Source organism: Chrysemys picta, chromosome 5 (assembly GCF_011386835.1).
Source record: "Chrysemys picta bellii isolate R12L10 chromosome 5, ASM1138683v2, whole genome shotgun sequence".
Classification (NCBI taxonomy): Eukaryota; Metazoa; Chordata; order Testudines; family Emydidae; genus Chrysemys; species Chrysemys picta.
The window spans coordinates 75,911,531-75,929,257 of NC_088795.1; the positions used below are offsets into that span (position 1 = coordinate 75,911,531).

A 17,727-nucleotide genomic window follows, 5' to 3' on the forward strand; every position below is an offset into this window, starting at 1 on the left:
CAAGGAAAGACTCACACACAATAGCAAGAGTAACTAACTAATGGCCTGATCCTGCAAGATGGAGCTACTCACTTAGGTAAAGTTACTCACCTGCCTAAATATTAGCAGGATGAGGCCTTAATTAACTTATATTAGGAAAACAGTGAAACTGCATATACAGTGTGGTCAAATAAACAAAGACACAGACAAATATTTGTTCACTAATCTCTTTCATTTATATTAACTTTAGGAGCTACTAAAAGGAATAGTAGGTTAAAGTCTTCAGAAAAGTGGAATTTTTAAGTTCCTTTAATGGCTGAAGTCTCTCTATTCTGGAATAAGCATGATTTCTTAATAATAGGAAAAGGCTAATCTTAAGAGTAAATGTGTTTGTTTTATAAGTCAATTAGCTGATCATATAAATGATAAGAGTACAGAAAAAATAATTGAGGGATCATTCTGTTTTTTGCCAGTGGATGTTGCAGTTATGAAGCCCTTAACATTATCTTTGGATTTAATCTTCTTATAATAGAATACTAGATATTATTGAACAAATAGTAAAATATTAAGCAACTTCTTTGTCTGCTTCATGACATAGCATTCCAAGAGTTGCACTGCTCTTAAAACATAATAAAGACTCAACAAATGTGTGGAAAAGGGTGGTGCTTATCAGTTAAACTTTCACAATGCACATTTAAAGTGTATTTCACAATCTAAATAGATTGTCATGTAAAAACAGAAAGTGAGTATCAACAATCTACCATTTTTAATACTGTTCTATAAATTATATTTATTGCACATACATTTGCACAGGCTTCTGTAATTTCTTAAACAATACAAGTACTGTTACAAGTACTGAGGAGAGTAGGTTGGAAAGTTAAATAAGTAGAAAAATGGTGTTTGTTGAAACCAATGCAATTCATATGCTGCACTGGATACAGCTGGCATTAGTTTGGTCAAAGTAAGCTGAATGAATCACAATGAATTTTTGTTTTCTAAAGAGACCGGGATGCTTACAGAAGGAACTTCCAACTATGAAAAATAAATATTTGAAATGGACTTTTAAAGGTTATGCAGACAAAAGCAAAGCAATTCACATACATCTGCAATCCAGGATGAAAGGCTTTCAGTTTAGACCATGGAATTCTTTGTCACAAGAAGTCTCTGAGGCCCATAAATGAACAACATTCAAAAAGGTACTGGACAGTTATACAAATATCAGGAATATCCAGAGTTATAACTGATGACAACAAAAGTTTTGGAAGAAATATTAAACTTTATGCTTCAGGGTTTAAGACAATCTCTAACTACAAGAGACAAGGAGGAGAAGCAATGTGAGGGGCAGATTATCCCACATCTGTCTACTGTGGGGTTCTGCACCTTCATCCAAAGCATGTGGTATGGTTATTGTCAGGATACTGAACTAGACAGAGTTTAGATCTGATCCAGTGTGGCAATTCTTATGGTCCTCATAAAAGGACATTCTGTGTCTGTCTAAGGTGAATGAGAGCGAGGCTCAATTTGGCAATCAAGGAGGTTAACTAAAAATCCAAGTCCCGAAGCATGATGCCTTAGGAGAATCACAGAGGCGTACGGGCTTAATGATTCCTCTAAGTCTGCTCTGATGCACAAAATGTACGGGAAAGACAGCCATGGGATATTGGTCTTCAGGTTGTCTGCAGGCGCACACAAATGGGGATTTTTACCTGAAGTATTAGCTATCAATATTCCTGCAAAATCTGACCTGGAGAGAGACTATCAAGGAATGTTTTTATTATCAGACAATAAATATATAAAAGACAAGTATGTCTGCAACCTAAGCTGTAAGCTTTTGTGGTCTTGATAGTTCATTCCTTCCTTTCTTCCTAAAGAAAGCCTAAGTGCAAAATGCTCTCACGTGAACAGTGGTGAGCTGGAGCCAGTTCACACAGGTTCGCAAGAACCGACTGATAAATTTAGAAGCTGGTGTAGAACCGGTTCCTAAAGGGGTGGGCGGGTGGGCAAACTCCAGTCCGTGGGCCACATTCAGCCCAGGGGACTATCCTGTCTGGCCCGCCTGAGCTCTCAGCTGGGGAGGCTCCCCCGGCCCCTCTCCCACTCCCCTCCCACCCTCACAGAGCCCCCGGAGCCCTGGGGAAGCGGCGGGGCTCCAGCAGCTACTTAAAGACCGTGGCGGCAGAGGTAGCTGGAGCCTCAGCCCTTTAAATAGCCCCTGGAGTGCCCTGCTACCCCAGGGCTCCAGGGGCTGTTTAAAGGGCCCGGGGCTCCCCTGCTTCTACCACCCCAGCCCTTTAAATAGCTGCCCGAGCCCTGGAGTAGTGGTGGCGGGGCTCGGGCGGCTATTTAAAGGGCCAAGGCAGTAGAAGCAGCGGGAGCCCAGGACTTCTTAAAATAGCCCCCAGAGCCCCGCTGCCGCTACCCCAGGGCTCCACCAGTGGGGCTCTGGTGGCAATTTAAAGGGCCTGGGGCTCCAGCCCCTGCTGGGAGCCCCAGGCCCTTTAAATTGCCCCCTGGGGAAGCCGGGCCACCCTGTACAGCGCACTGGCTTACTTTCACCTCTGGGTAAGGGGGTGGAGCTGCAAACTCCAGCGGCTGCGCGGCATCCTTACACAGCAACATGGTAAGGGGGCCGGGCTGGGGCTGGGAGGAGGGGTTGGATAAGGGGTAGGGAGCGGTTGGAGGGGGCGGAGGTTCTGGGGGTGGGGGCGGTCAGGGGACGGGAAACGGGGGTTGGGTAGGCGTGGGAGTCCTGGGGGTTTGTCAGGGTGGTGGTGGTGGTGGATGGGGTTGGTGCAGTCAGGGGACAGGGAGTGGGGCAAGTTGGGTAGAGGGTGGGGTCCTAGGGAGCAGTTAGGGTGCGGGGTCTTGGGAGGGGGTGGTCAGGGGACAAGGACGGGGGGGGTTGATGGGTCGCGGGTTCTGAGGGGGGTAGTCGGGGGGCAGGACGTGGGTTGGGGTCGGATGGGTGGGTGGCGGGGGGGGAGAAAGGCACGTGGGACTTGTACTCACTGTGCGATTCCCTACCAGGTCTTCGGCGGCGGGTCCTTCACTCGCTCCGGGTGAAGGACCTGCCACCGAAATGCCGCCGAAAACCCGGAGTGAGTGAAGACCTCCCTGCCGACGAAGTGCCGCCGAGGACCCGGTAGGAGGGTAGGATTTTGGGAGCTCATCACTGCACATGAAGTAATGGTTATATCATACAATGGATACAAATATTACTTCTTCAGTAACTAATATGGATTCGGGGTGTTTTAGTTGTTTGGCTGGTCTGTGTTTTTTTTTGTTTTGTTGTGTTTAAATGGTAGGGAGGAAGTAATTCAGTGCAGAGTATGTTCAGGCCTAGCTGCTTTTCCATCTCTGAAAAGAGAAAATATCTATATAAAAATAAATGTATTACCAATGTCTTTGAACTTATTGGCACACTGTCTGGAGTGGCTCACCACTCTGAGTGACCAACTCAGAGCAAACTGTCAGAAAACAAGGACAGATACCCCAAACTGTGGTGTGTTCTATAATTGCATTTCACCAAGTCGGTAACAAATGTTAACTCCTGTATCACTGTACCAGTCTTACCATGGAGTCACAGACAGTCTATCTTGTCACCCAGACAAGCTGAACTTTGGGATAAAAGGTTATTAAAACCAAAAATCACACCACATCAGGTTTCTCCCAGTTCCAAGAGACCAGTCACTTAGCCCAAATCAATTGATACTCCAGATTTTACACCAAAGACAGCCAATTCTATAGTAAACTAACTGTAGGTTTATTAGCTAAGAAAAAAATGAAAGTTATTGAGATGTTAAAGTAGGCAAAATATAATAACAGCTGAGTCAAAGTTTGTAAATCCAAAATGAGAGCAGAGATGTAGTAACCTGCCAGTTTCCCAAAAGTCTTTTCAGGGCTACCCAGAGTAACTATGGAGATCTCAGTCTTCTTGTTCAGCTATTCTACACAATAGAATCCAAACAATCCAGAGATACAGGATCTCTCTTTGAATCAGTACTTATAGCTTCTTTTCACAGACAACAATCTGACATGTGTCTGTACCCACACAATGGTCCATTGTTTTGAATTTAGCACTCATTCATTTTCATTCGATTAATTATTTAGTCACAGGGATATACATAATGTAAATACCTGCCATTACATTATAATAGGAATAGATAAGTGAGAACAATACAAGTAACATTCCATTAGTTTTCCTGAAGTTCTAACTCCTGAATACACTCTTACATTAACACACACTTTGATCTAGGGTTATTTAATTACTGGGCGTGCATAAAATAAATGTAATATAATAGTAAACAACAGTCTACAGATACAATACAATCAATATCTCCTTTGATCTCTATTAACACACAAGTGAATTGGCCTGTGGCTCTGGCCTGAGCTCGTCTGTCAGCATCACACTTATAAAACTCTAGTATACTAAACATGACCAGTTCCGTAGTATGGCTGTCCCAGGGAAGAACGAATGGGAGAGTCATCTTCTACTGTTAAACTGACTAGTGGTAGCCAGTCTGGAGTGAGCAAGAAAAATCACATAGTTAATGCTGTAATCTACTGTCTCATATTCACTTTAATTTCCTCTCTTTGCCTGTAACACTTCTAGAAAGTATATTCCAGAGGACAAGAGCATTAACTTTTAAGTTATTTTGCAAAGTTTTTACTTTCTTGTGGAAGGATATTGATGACTTTATGGACCACTGTGACTAAAAACCACTAGCTTGTGGTTAAAACACTGGATTGAGACTCAGGTAATCAGTTTCTGCTCTGCCATAGACTTCCTGTGGGACCTGGGCCAAGTCACTTTATCTCTGTGTCTTAGTTCCCGTCTGTAAAATGGGGATCATAGTAATCCTACAAGCTAATGTGTGGGAGGATACTGCACCTATGCATACAAATTTACAGGACTGTGGCCTTTATTATTATTTTACATGTCAGCATACCATGAGAAAAAGCCCCAATTTACATATTAAGATTCTACAATGGGAGACATCGCCTCTTTTGGAATAAAAAGCTGCTTAAAATGCTAGTGTAGCTGTGCTAGTGTAACTGGGGTGAGTTTCAGTGCTTTACAATGTTTAAATGGGGAAAATACAAGAAGGAGGAATCCCTATTATCATATTTTCTCACATGGTAATGTAAGATTGCCTTCCATAGTTTTACATAAGATTGTAGGTTCTCTTTTTTTCAGAGCTGGAAGTATAAGCATTTTCATTCTAAACAAGTCACTCTGCTATCCCAGTTTTATTGTGGCAAAATTAGTTTAATTTCTTAAATTACATTTGATACACTGAATAAAAACAAAAGTGCCATATAAATCCCAAATTAATCAAGGTACTAAAACAGACTGAAACTGTCTAAGTCAATGGCTTTGGGATCTGTTAATAAATAACCACAAAGGGTCTGGTATTTTCAGCCTCAGTGATAAAGCAATAAAAGTCATATAATAAATCAAAATGTCAACCCTCATAAAATGGCTATATTAACTATAACTATCAAATTCTCTCAGACGAGCAGGGAAGTTAATTTAAAACTTACTCAATAAAAAAATAAAATAAGCTGATTTTTAAACAAACATACGGAAGTAAAAAAAAATAGTTTTCCTTGGGGTTGGAGGTGTTTTGTTTGTTTATTTTAGTGGGGACTTAAAGCCCCAAGATGAGATTAAAAGAACATTTAAGTACATGTTGTTCTACTTCAGAGGTTTCAGTTCAACTCCCAACAGCCAGAGAAAGAACAGAAAGGAATGAGTTGTTAGACCTTCACATATTAGGAAAAACAAGTTGGCTGCCCAAGATGGATGTCCCTAGAGATAAGACAGAAGACGACCTCTAGACAGAATATTCTATAGCAATGACTCTGAACTGGTGGCAATTAAGTCTCTCTCTGATAACGAGAGGATTTGGAAGCTGGAATTTGGGCTGCATATGTCTACAGCACAGGGTTTAGAAGGATTCAACAGCTGAGAGAGTAAAGCTATTTGTGAGAACTGAAGGTGGGTTTGTCAGCTGGAAGATGGAAATGGCTCCGGTATTGTTTATTTTTATGAGGGAAGCTGGCACAGGGATTGCTCCAGATACCATGTTGGACAGCTGGAGAAAATCTCTTATCAGTATTATTACAAATTCATCTTTAAATTGGATTAGGTGTTTGGGTTAGCTGGACAAATGGAGAAGGGCTTATTCAGAGCACTTGTTGAGGTATTATGGGTTAGCTGCTTCCGCGACCAGGAGATGGGGGGAGGGGGAGCGGAAGTAGGGTGACCAGATGTCCCGATTTTATAGGGACAGTCCCGATTTTGGGATCTTTTTCTTATATAGGCTCCTATTACCCCCCCCCACACACACACTCCCTGTCCCAATTTTTCACACTTGCTATCTGGTCACCCTAAGTGGAAGCGAGGCAGCTGCAGGCAGATTCAGCAATTGGGAGGGCTTGTCTTTGTTTCTTCTTGCATGGAAGGGTTGCAGACAGGTTCATCAGATACGAAGCTCTGCCTTAAATGGGGCAACAGCTGGAAGCAAGGCAGCATCAGGGAAATGCAATACCCATGAATTCTGACACCATAAATGCAAACATTTTTACTTTTTGCACCACAATACAGGTAGGTTCTTACTGATCAGACAATTTCATACAGCAAATCAAACTAACACATCGGCTATCATTTCAGTTCTTTATATATTCATTCTGACCTATAAAAATAATCACTTAAAATCCACAGACGTTAATTTATCTGTGTTTTTTTATTTATTTTGTTAAGTAGGAGAAATTTGCTTTCATAAGTACACTCTAGAATACTTTCAAGTGAGAGGTGCACTTATAGTTCTTATTCTGCCATTAAACTGCTGAAGCCAGTTTTCCCCGGACTCTTCATATCTTCCCAAACTACATACAACTCTTCTAAGAAATCCCCAACAAGCAATGTTATGAGGAAAGACTATTATGTTTTAGAGAAACTGAAGCAACCTATCTTTACATGAATGAGAGTGGAGGAGAATTCTAACAGTATCTCATATAATGGGTGTTCTTAATTTATCTCTGGTAGAGAAACAGCTGGTGTAGACTGGTATTTTAATGCAGTCTTTGCTTTAGAAAAACCCAATCATTTGGCACACAAGAAGAGCAATAATTCAGGCAGAACCTACTCTTGGTAATGAAGACAGCAGAATGGTTCCAATAGCAGTAAACATTTTCAAGATCCATTAAGTCATCTCTCTCATTCTACTTAACATCAAATTCAGTATGCAAATCAGTGGCCACAGCTGGATGCAAGAAACATTTAGATACATGAAATTATGGCACTGAATCCTGTTGCTAATAGGTCAAGGAAAAATTTGAAAAGGCATACCTAGCGTAAGCAATTATAAGACAGCTACCACCTTTCTGCCTTCCTGCATACCAATTTATGCCACAGCAGCACACATTTTAGAGTCTTGTTCATATTCATACATCAATGAAAGTTACACTGATTCACAAGGTGAGAAATTTAGCCCTACACTAACCAGTAGCAGAAGTGAATTCCTAGACTGCAGGTCCAGTGACCCTTATGGTATGATATCTTGCAAACTATCTGGGCTAGAAACAAATATCATACACCACTGAAAAGCTAGTATTCCAGTCTTTCCAAAGATGTAGCGTATTTGTTTCTATATCTGGCACCTCATGAGAAATTAGATTTTATAATTGAACCATTGCAATTACTGTTACCTTTTTCCCCTGCTTCAATTCGGATGTGAATTGTTATCTCATGTGCTGCTAAACTAGACAGCAATGATGGGTGCCACCTGAAAGCTTCAAACTGTAGCTTTTGTAGTAGTATCTCACTCTAACAGTGAGATATTCATTGCTAACATTGTCAAAAATAAAGTAAAAAAATGGCAAATAGAATTCCTACTTCTTAGAATTTCTAAGTCTTTTGAAAACTGGCCTGTCCTTAGATGGCTGGACATGTGGTCAATAGCTAAGTTCCAGGAATCTAGGGAGCACCATGGGTGACATGGCTGAGGGAAGGTCTGTGATCACTAGAAGACACTATCAAATCAGGACTTCTGCCTGTAATGACTGTCTTGTGGTTAAGGCACCAGCTGGCACTGAGGGAGATCTGCATTCAGTTCTTTGCTCTGAAGGATTCTTTCCATCACTTCATCTCTCCATCCTTTGGTGTCCCCACCTGTAAGATAGGGATACTGGTACAGCTCTACCTCACAGAGGTGTTGCAAGGGAAAAAAGGGCCATATAAGTCCCAAGGTAGGTTGTAAGTCCCAACTTGCCTATCATCTCCTCTACTGTGGCCAGTTCTCACTGTGAGCCCTTCAACCTGCTGCCAGGTGTCAGCAAGTGGCTTACAGTAGTAAATTGTGCTCAGGTATTCTTCCTCAGCAGTCAGATGCTACAATGACAGACATTACAAGATAATACTAGTTAGACTGTTGCCTGGCTTATGTCAGGTATTCTCCATGCTGAAGTGTAATAGGCATAGGAGTGATAATAGAGGAAGGGAGAGAGAGTAGCTCCTGAATCTTTGAAAAGGGATTTGGAGAGGAAGGAAAATAGACCAATAGATGGGGTGACCCTACTAATGAGAACTGCAGGAGGCTCTCCAAAGAAATACATAAGTCTCCATTACAGTGAAGTTTAATAAGCATGGTCATACTTTCCTGTAAGGTTAAGGGTGGATGGAACTTAAACTAGGCAAAATGGATGTAATTCTAGTAATAGAGACACACTTTGAAAAGCTCAACACCATTGTCTATCCTGTTTCCAAGATGGTCTGTAGTCTTGGGGTTCTTTAAATATTTTTATTGTTCTTATCACTATTCAAACACTTCCTGCGCTATTAACTGATACTGGATTCCTACAGCTGCTGAAGTTGCCCTATTCTACCTAACTCTGTCAAGAATTCCATATTGAGTGCTGTCAGATTCAAACTTTCTCACAGTAATCCATACATTCATGACTTTCAGACTTGATTGCTACAATATATTGTACAGTAACTTCTCACTTAACGTTGTAGTTACGTTCCTGAAAAATGTGACTTTAAGCGAAACGATGTTAAGCGAATCCAATTTCCCAAAAAGAATTAATGTAAATGAGGGGGTTAGGTTCCAGGGAATTTTTTTTCCACCAGACAAAAGACTGTATATATACACTATATACATACACATACATACACACAAACAATTTAATACTGGTACACAGTGATGATGATTGTGACACTTGGTTGAGGTGGAGGAGTCAGAGGGTGGGATATTTCCCAGAGAATGTCTTACTACTAAATGATGAACTAGCAATTGGCTGAGCCCTCAAGGGTTAACTCTCACATTCTACAAGGCAGCAGGAATGGAGGGAGGGGAGACAGCATCAGAGACAGACACACACCGCGCACATGCGTGTGAGAGAGAGAGTGAGAGAGATGCATATTTCCCCTTTAAGTACACTGCCTTGTTAATTAGATCAGCTTGCTGAGACCTCAGCTGCTGCCAGCAAGCTCCCTCTGTCCTGAGCCCTGTCGTGTGTGTCCCCTGCTCTATGGAAGATGGGGTAAGCAGGGTGCAGGAGCAGGGGGGAGAGGGGGACACTCTGACATTAGCCCCCCTCTTCCTCCCTCCCCCCCACAGCAAGCAGGAGTCTCGGGGAGCAGCTCCAAGGCAGAGGGCAGGAGCAGCGCATGGCAGTGGTGGGAGGGACAGCTGCAATATCTAGCTTGCTGGGCAGCTGCTCCACAGGGAACTTAGGGGAGCGGGGAGCTGATAGGGGGGCTGCCAGTCCACCCTGGTTCCAAGCCCTCACCAGCTAGCTGCAATGGGCTGCTCTTCCTGCAAGCAGTGAACAAAGCAGGCGACTGCCAAACAACGTTAGAAGGGAGCATTGCACAATTTTAAACGAGCATGTTCCCTAATTGATTAGCAACGTAACAACGAAAAACGTTAACCAGGACGACTTTAAGTGAGGAGTTACCTAGAAACAAACACAAAAACCATAAAAAGCTCCTGTTGGCTCAAAGCACAATAACCCATCTCCTCCCCAACAAGCCCTCCAAAAGCAATGTGAGGGGAGACAAATCAAATTTGCCACCTCTTTTACTTCACCAAAAAGATTTAGAAGACATCTAGCCTCTCCTCTTTCACACTCCTCCCAAGATGATAACAGAGATAAATGATTGGGGGGGAGCATGTAAGAGGGGTCATTTATTTCTGATAACACCGATGGGTTCTGGCCATGAAAATAGATGTGGAAGACCATTATCCAAACAGTTTAGAATCTCAAAAAAGTTGTTTTGTTTAAGAGTTGGATGAAAGTTCAAATGGGAGCTTATTTTGTATGAACAGGATTCATCCATTGTCTTTTCATAGGTAGGAATTCAAACTACAAGGGGTCCCAATAAAAAAAAATGTTTGGACACCCACTGGCTCTCCTTTTATAGCAAAGCAGCATCCCCTCAAATGATTCTATTGATCTCAACTGCAACCATATTACAGGGGTAGAGAGGCAATTTAAGGGGAAAGATCCCAGGCCACTTAGAATTCTGTCTAAACCAACACTTTAAACTTTAACCAAAGACCAGAGGGTATAATATGCTTGTAACAAGATACCCTGCTCAACAAACCACTGCTGCATTCTACATGAGCTACAATATCCAAATGGAGTTAATGTAACCCTAAGGAGCATCAATCGAGTCCTGAGGTGACAACAGTATGTATCACAGTAATGAGAAACAGACAAGAGAGAGAGGGAAAAGATTACACCCTCCCCTCCTAAATGAATACAAACAAAAAACCTACACAAACTACTGCTGAAACTGATCATCCAGCAATAACTGAGGATCTAACCAGCACCTCTGGTTGAGAACATAACTTATACCAGACATTCCAACTGCTTTCCTCAAACTACCAATACCACTGTTCTGTCAGGATTCAACCTCAACCAGCTCGCTCTCCTCACATCTGCAATCTGAACTAGAGGCTGGAAAAGGCACTCAGCTCCACAGTTAGGTTAGAGGTCTGCACTGAAGTTAGCTTAACACCAAAGAAAGAAAATTCAAGTCACTAATAGCTGTCCAACACTGAGAGACTTTAAGATCAGAAGTTAAAGCATCTAACGTAACTGAAAACTGTGTGAAAGAGAAAAGGCATCTGAATCACGCCCTGGAGAAAGACTCAACCACAAGATTCCACTTACACAGAGCAAGAAAGGTTTTGTGCTTCAGTAAACCAACCATTCCAAGGACGCCCCTGAGAGTTGGTAATACCCACTTACAAACCTACTTCTAGAGGAGAAACACACTGATACTGAAACAAATCTGAAACTGATGCAGATCTTGCTGATACCTAATGAATCCCAGCAGAAATCCAGCCAGAGTAGATCATTTTGTGCTCACCTCAGGAGAAGCAGCTGCTGAAAGAGAGGAGTAGAATGCCTGTCTTCATTACAGATTGGAACTGCTGCTGCTTCTTCCAAAGAAAAGCTGCACACACGAAGAATTTGCTGACACTAGATCAGGGAAAATATGCCATAGGGAGGATGCCATAGGGAGGAAGAGAACCAGAAGGTTGGTCTACACTGTGGGGGGGAGGGGTGTCGATGTAAGATACGCAACTTCAGCTACAGGAATAGTGTAGCTGAAGTCGACGTATCTTATTTCAACTTACCTCCCGTCCTCATGGCGCGGGATCGATGGCCGCAGCTTCCCCCGTCGACTCCGCTTCCGCCTCTCGCCCTGGTGGAGTTCCGAAGTCGACGGGAGCGCGTTTGGGAATAGATCGCTACCCGCCGATCTGGCGGCTAGTCTGGATGTACCCAGAGATTGTCTTTTGGATTGTCATGGGGGAAAAGGAGATAAGGCAGCCAAAGTACTCTGATAAACATCCAAATTTCAGCGTGCCTATTCCAACTGACCCAAAGCTTTTTCAGGATCACCCATCATTAGCCTATACCATCATGCTTACAGAGTTATTTTCATCATCATTTATTACTGATACTTGCACTAAACAATGACTTTTTAAAAGTCCATAAAAAAGGAAAAAGTATTTAGAATAAAATCAGGCTGGTGCAGAATGCCTCTGAAACTCCTAGTTTAATTATCTTTTTTAAATGAAAATTAAAACCAATTTCTGTTACCAAAGGGCCAGATTAGTTTAGCCCTGTCTCACACAGGGAGTAAGGCCTTTTCCTTACTTCGTCAACTGGCTGAGCAATGGCTGCTCAGTGTATGGCTCAAGCCACAGGGTAGGGAGTACAGGCTACATGCCCACTATTCCCCAATGACCAAGTGGGCAGGCAGGGAGTAAAGAGGGGTGAGTAGTGGAAGAAAACCTGGCTCCACCCCCTCCTCACTCAGATTAGCTGACTAGGTGCATAAAGAGAGGTGGGGGAGATGCTGCTCACCCAAAAGGTGGTGAAGTAACTTATGCTATCCTTCCCCAAATTGCACCTGCTTACCACCCCTGACTCTGTGCTGGCTCAGTCTCCAACTGCCTGCCTGGATGGAAGATTCACTGAAGGAGGATGGAAACAGTGCAGAGAAGGGGAAAGCGGGCAGGAGGGAAGGGGGAGAGTCAGAAAAACAAAGCAAGAGAAAGACCAATAGGGGAGAAAGATAAAGAGCAGAACAGTTGGTCTGGGGAGGGAACATGAAGAAATATTGCTCTTACAAAAGAAAGACCACCAACACTGTAGCCACAAAGAAGTCAATGTCTTTGTTTGAACCTGGATCACTGGCTTATTCTATAAACGGTTTCTATCCTATTCATAAAATATCTACATTTCAACCCTACGTGCTGGGATTTCATGAACCCTCCAAGCTATGAAAGATCTTTTCTGCATCTAGGTACATGCTGGCTTGGTATCTCCTCTAGTAACTATCTGTTATGTATACTAGAGTGTGTATTATCTGCTGAAAATCTACTTGGAAATTATATTTGAAAATGGTGAATAAGTTTAATAAGGAGTACCCCAAATTTAAAACTTTAATTATTCAACTGTGCACATGCACAAAATTGGTATTTCCACGCAAGCTCTCAGTGTTGGGCCCTCTCATCAAAGAACACATTGATTAAAAAAAATAAATAACCAATCCACCACCTCTGGTCCTAAAATTCAGCTTTGTATTATTAGGAGTACATAAAACTTCTGGCTAGCTGTTAGTTTTAACACAGTGCATGCTCACCTGTAGTGGGTTTTCCATTTACAAGTAAAATCATGAGGGTGTGAACTTGCTCCTCAGAAGCCTGAAAAACCAAATTAGCTTTCATAGGTATGGCTCACAGAAGCTTCACAGCCACAGAAGACCCTTTCACATCATGTTCACAATGTCTTTTGGCCTACTAGTGTGGGTACACATAGTTCTGCTCCTTAAAAAAAAAAAAAACATATCAATGAACTTGATAAGAATTTTAATGGTGCATGTGGTTCAGTTACCAGAATTTCTTCTGGGTCAAGAGCTGTATTCTGGACATCAGCCAGGGACAGCAGGAAAGAGATCATGTGGTCAAATATCTTAATTAAAAATGTAAATCCAGTGAATGAGGTTAGGACAAGGAAGGCCCTTCCAGTGATAAGGAAAGTAAGTCCTAATGCAAATGTAACCCACTGTTTAATGTGTGTTGTGTCTCACTTTGCCCAATCTACATAGAATGTGAATTTGTGTACACTTTCCACTTATAACTTTAATAAATAATGAAGTGCAAGAAAAATATTTTTTTCCAGAATGAAACTACATAGCAGGTGTACATAGGAAAAGTTGTGAGACTGATCATAAGAAATAATTTTCCTAAGGGAATTACAAGGAAAATGTATCAACATGATAAATCACTGTAACCTCCAACCACATTCTATGAACACACTTGATGCAGGAGATTTCCTTCAGAGCAAAACTGTATTGTATTAGCCTACAGTAGGGGGTTCTGTGTCAATACTCATTGTTTTCTCTTTAAAACATGCTGATTCAGATTATTTTGAAAAAATGTAAATATAACATCATGAATCTTCCTAGACATATCAGGAATGATTTTGAGTAAAATGATAATGAAATTAAAGCTAGACATGGTGAAAGACATTTAGTTGAATCACTTAATATGTTCATTTGATGGTTTTTAACTGATGTGCACTATTTGTACAGCCAAGAACATAACCTATGGAAAACCAGAGGGAAATGCCTGCGTTTTGCAGCTTAATGAAAAAACTTTGCTGGATGTACAGCTCTTGTTAAGATTCAATGAAGTGTAAGCACAAATAATGTGATTGTACAATGTTATCTTCTGAATATAATTGAAAGCTACGCCAGGAAAAGAGCAGAGAGTCCCACAGAGGCTGGGATCACAGTCCAGAAAAGGCAAATGAACTCTTTATTAATCAATGCAAAGAGGAACAATTAACAGGTTCTGAAGACACTTCTCTCCAACCCTACTCAACAAAATTAAAAGTTTTGAATTTTAATTATTGTATTGTAGCAATCACAGAATCATAGAACTGGAAGGAACGTCGAGAGGTCACCTAGTCCAGTCCCCTGCACTCAAGGCAGGACTAAGTATTATCTAGACCATCCCTGATAGGTGTTTGTCCAACCTGCTCTTAAAAATCCCCAATGATGGAGATTCCACAACCTGCCTAGGCAATTTATTCCAGTGCTTAACCACTCTGACAGGAAGCTTTTCCTAATGTCCAACCTAAACCACCCTTGCTGCAATTTAAGCCCATTGCTTCTTGTCCTATCCTAAGTGGTTAAGAAGAACAATTTTTCTCCCTCCTCCTTGTAACAACCTTTTATGTACTGGAAAACTGTTATGTCCCCTCTTAGTCGTCTCTTCTCCAGACTAAACAAACCCAATTATTTCCATCTTCCCTCATAGGTCATGTTTTCTAGACCTTTAATCATTTTTGTTACTCTTCTCTGACTTTCTCCAATTTGTCCACATCTTTCCTGAAATGTGGTGCCCAGAACTGGACACAATACTACAGTTGAGGCCTAATCACCGTGGAGTAGAGCAGAAGAATTACTTCTCACGTCTTGCTTACAATACTCCTGCTATACATCCCAGAATGATGTTTGCTCTTTTTTGCAACAGCATTACACTGTTGACTCTCATTTAGCTTGTGATCCATTATGACCCCCCCAGAACCCTTTCCGCAGTACTCCTTCCTAGGCAGTCATTTCCCATTTTGTATGTGTGCAACTGATTGCTCCTTCCTAAGTGGAGTACTTTGCATTTGTCCTTATTGAATTTCATCCTATTTACTTCAGACCATTTCTCTAGTTTGTCCAGATCATTTTGAATTTTAATCCTATCCTCCAAAGCACTTGCAACCTCTTCCAGCTTGGTACTGTCAGCAAACTTTATAAGTGTACTCTCTAAGCCATTATCTAAATCACTGATGAAGATATTGAACAGAACCGGACCCAGAACCGATCCCTGTGGGACCCCACTTGATATGCCCTTCCAACTTGACTGTGAACCACTGAAAACTACTCTCTGGGAACAGTTTTCCAACCAGTTATGCACCCACCTTATAGTAGCTCCATCTAGGTTGTATTTCCCTAGTGTGTTTATGAGAAGGTCATGCGAGACTGTATCAAAAGCCTTACTAAAAATCAAGATATACCACATCTACCGCTTCCCCCCTGTCCACAAGGCTTGTTACCCTGTCAAAGAAAGCTATCAGGTTGGTTTGACACGATTTGTTCTTGGTGTTTGCAAATGGATTGCTTAATTATTTGCTACATTATCTTTCCGGGTACAGAAGTTAAGCTGACTGGTCTGTAATTTCCCGGGTTGTCCTTATTTCCCTTTTTATAGATGGGCATTATATTTGCCCTTTTCCAATCTTCTGGAATGTCTCCTATCTTCCATGACTTTTCAAAGATAATTGCTAATGGCTCAGATAACTCCTTAGTCAGTTCCTTGAGTATTCTAGGATGGATTTCATCAGGCCCTGGTGATTTGAAGACATCTAACTTGTCTAAGTAATTTCTGACTTGTTCTTTCCCTATTTTAGACTCTGATCCTACCTCATTTTCACTGGCATTCACTATGTTAGATGTCAAATCACCACCAACCTTCTTGGTGCTATACAATCCAGCGCTATATATTGTAATAACATTTCCAGACAGCAAAAAGTCATGAAAGCCAATTCCTAATTCGGCCCTAGAGTGCCTGGCTAGTCGGGTTTGTTTTCTTGCTGTTTTTGTCCCTCCTTCCCTCTCCTCCAGAGCATATGATATTCCTTTAAGTACCAATTACTTTTGACCACACTCTTGAATGCAGTTTCAATATTTTTGTTTTTAGCAGTCCATACTATATAAAAAATGTTGTGTGCAAACAAAAGCGTACCATGAATTTTTTTATTGCCAAGTAATTTCTTAACTTCAACATTTGCACTCTTTTTTTAGCCTGTTACATTCACAGCTCTCTACACCTACCAGTACCTGCTCTTTACCCCTTTGAATTTTATTCACCTCCATTCTGTCTCCTTTTTCTCATATACAAAAACATATATACATGAGTGTCTTTGTTCCTAGGCATCATCCTAGTGATGGCAATCAGTTCAACAACTCTCTAACAGGCCTCAGATCTGAACACCAAAGACCTGGAGGTTTGCATAGGACCCTCACCTCTAAGTCCATGTCCCAGTCAATGCAACCAAGGCCAGGATTTTTAACTTCCAGGGCACACTACAGGACGTATGTATTCACTTAGGCTTCTGCTGGTGGCTAGGTTAAAGGAACTTTTACTCCTGGAAATTTGCCCATGCCAGTGCCTATCTCGGTAATATGGGATTTTATGCAAATTGTATGTATGCCCAGATATTGACTGGTACCTTTATAGTATATTGAAAAATAAATAGGATGATGTGTTATAAATTTCTCTAGGTGCTGTTGTAAGTGACATTCTCCCTGAACAGCAGCCATTCAGCTTCCCTCAGCACTGAAATAGTTTACATATTCAGTACGTACTGCTTGAATATAACTAAAAAGTATCAGAAAGATCCCATATGGCATAGTGGAATTGTTGTCCAGATGGTGTCAAAGATTCTTGTGTAGCCTTAGAGAGCCATCAGAAGGCCCTAAACGTCAATTTCTTTCTCTCAGTTGAGTATCCACATTAAATCACTTTAAAATCTCATGTTTCTATAGCAACTCTGAGAATATACAGATACATATCTTAGTGTTATTTACAAACATTCTTGCTCTCTGAATGTGTTGCCTTCACAGGGCCATATAGAAGATGCAGCCTCAAAACCATTTTTGAGCATGTACAAGTGCCCACAATCCCCTACAGAATATTAGCATATAAATATGCCTCTCCTTTTGCTGCCCCACAGCTCCAGAAGCCCAATGTGTAGCTGACCCCTGAATCAGAGAGGAGAAAGGGGAGAGGGAAGCGTGGCTCTATGGAGGCAAATACAATCAGAGAAAAAGAATCACTCTTTATAACACATCCTTTTTTCTCCCTTCGACCATGTGTATACAGATTCCTACTGAAGGAGTCTAGTTAATGTTCTGCTGGACATTCTAAACCGTTTAATCCTGGGTAAGGAATAGCTGTCTTAATACCCCTAGGTGTTAACTACCCTCCCAAGGGCAGCCATTGGGCTTTGAGGTGGGGAAATAAAAACCAGGTACAGTGAATTGACTCTCCTGATATTTAAAACCCACCATGCAATTGGCCATAGAAGAAGAGAGGTCCCATGGGTAGCTATGACCATACGTCTGATAGCAGCAATATTCTACTGGGACAATGAAACCAT

General features: G+C 41.6%; 1 protein-coding gene across 18 annotated transcripts in view; it reads right to left on the reverse strand.

The window, feature by feature from the left end:
- GPM6A (glycoprotein M6A) overlaps positions 1-17,727 on the reverse strand; it is a 335,818-nt gene that overhangs the window by 269,699 nt on the left and 48,392 nt on the right. For 6 of the 18 annotated variants that reach the window (XM_065596665.1, XM_065596670.1, XM_065596664.1 and 3 more), the window contains one exon: positions 13,151-13,334. The exons of the other annotated variants lie outside the window; for them this stretch is intronic. The gene's annotated coding sequence lies outside the window, so the exon portion shown is untranslated. The remainder of the gene's footprint in view (positions 1-13,150; positions 13,335-17,727) is intronic. 18 annotated transcript variants of the gene reach the window in all.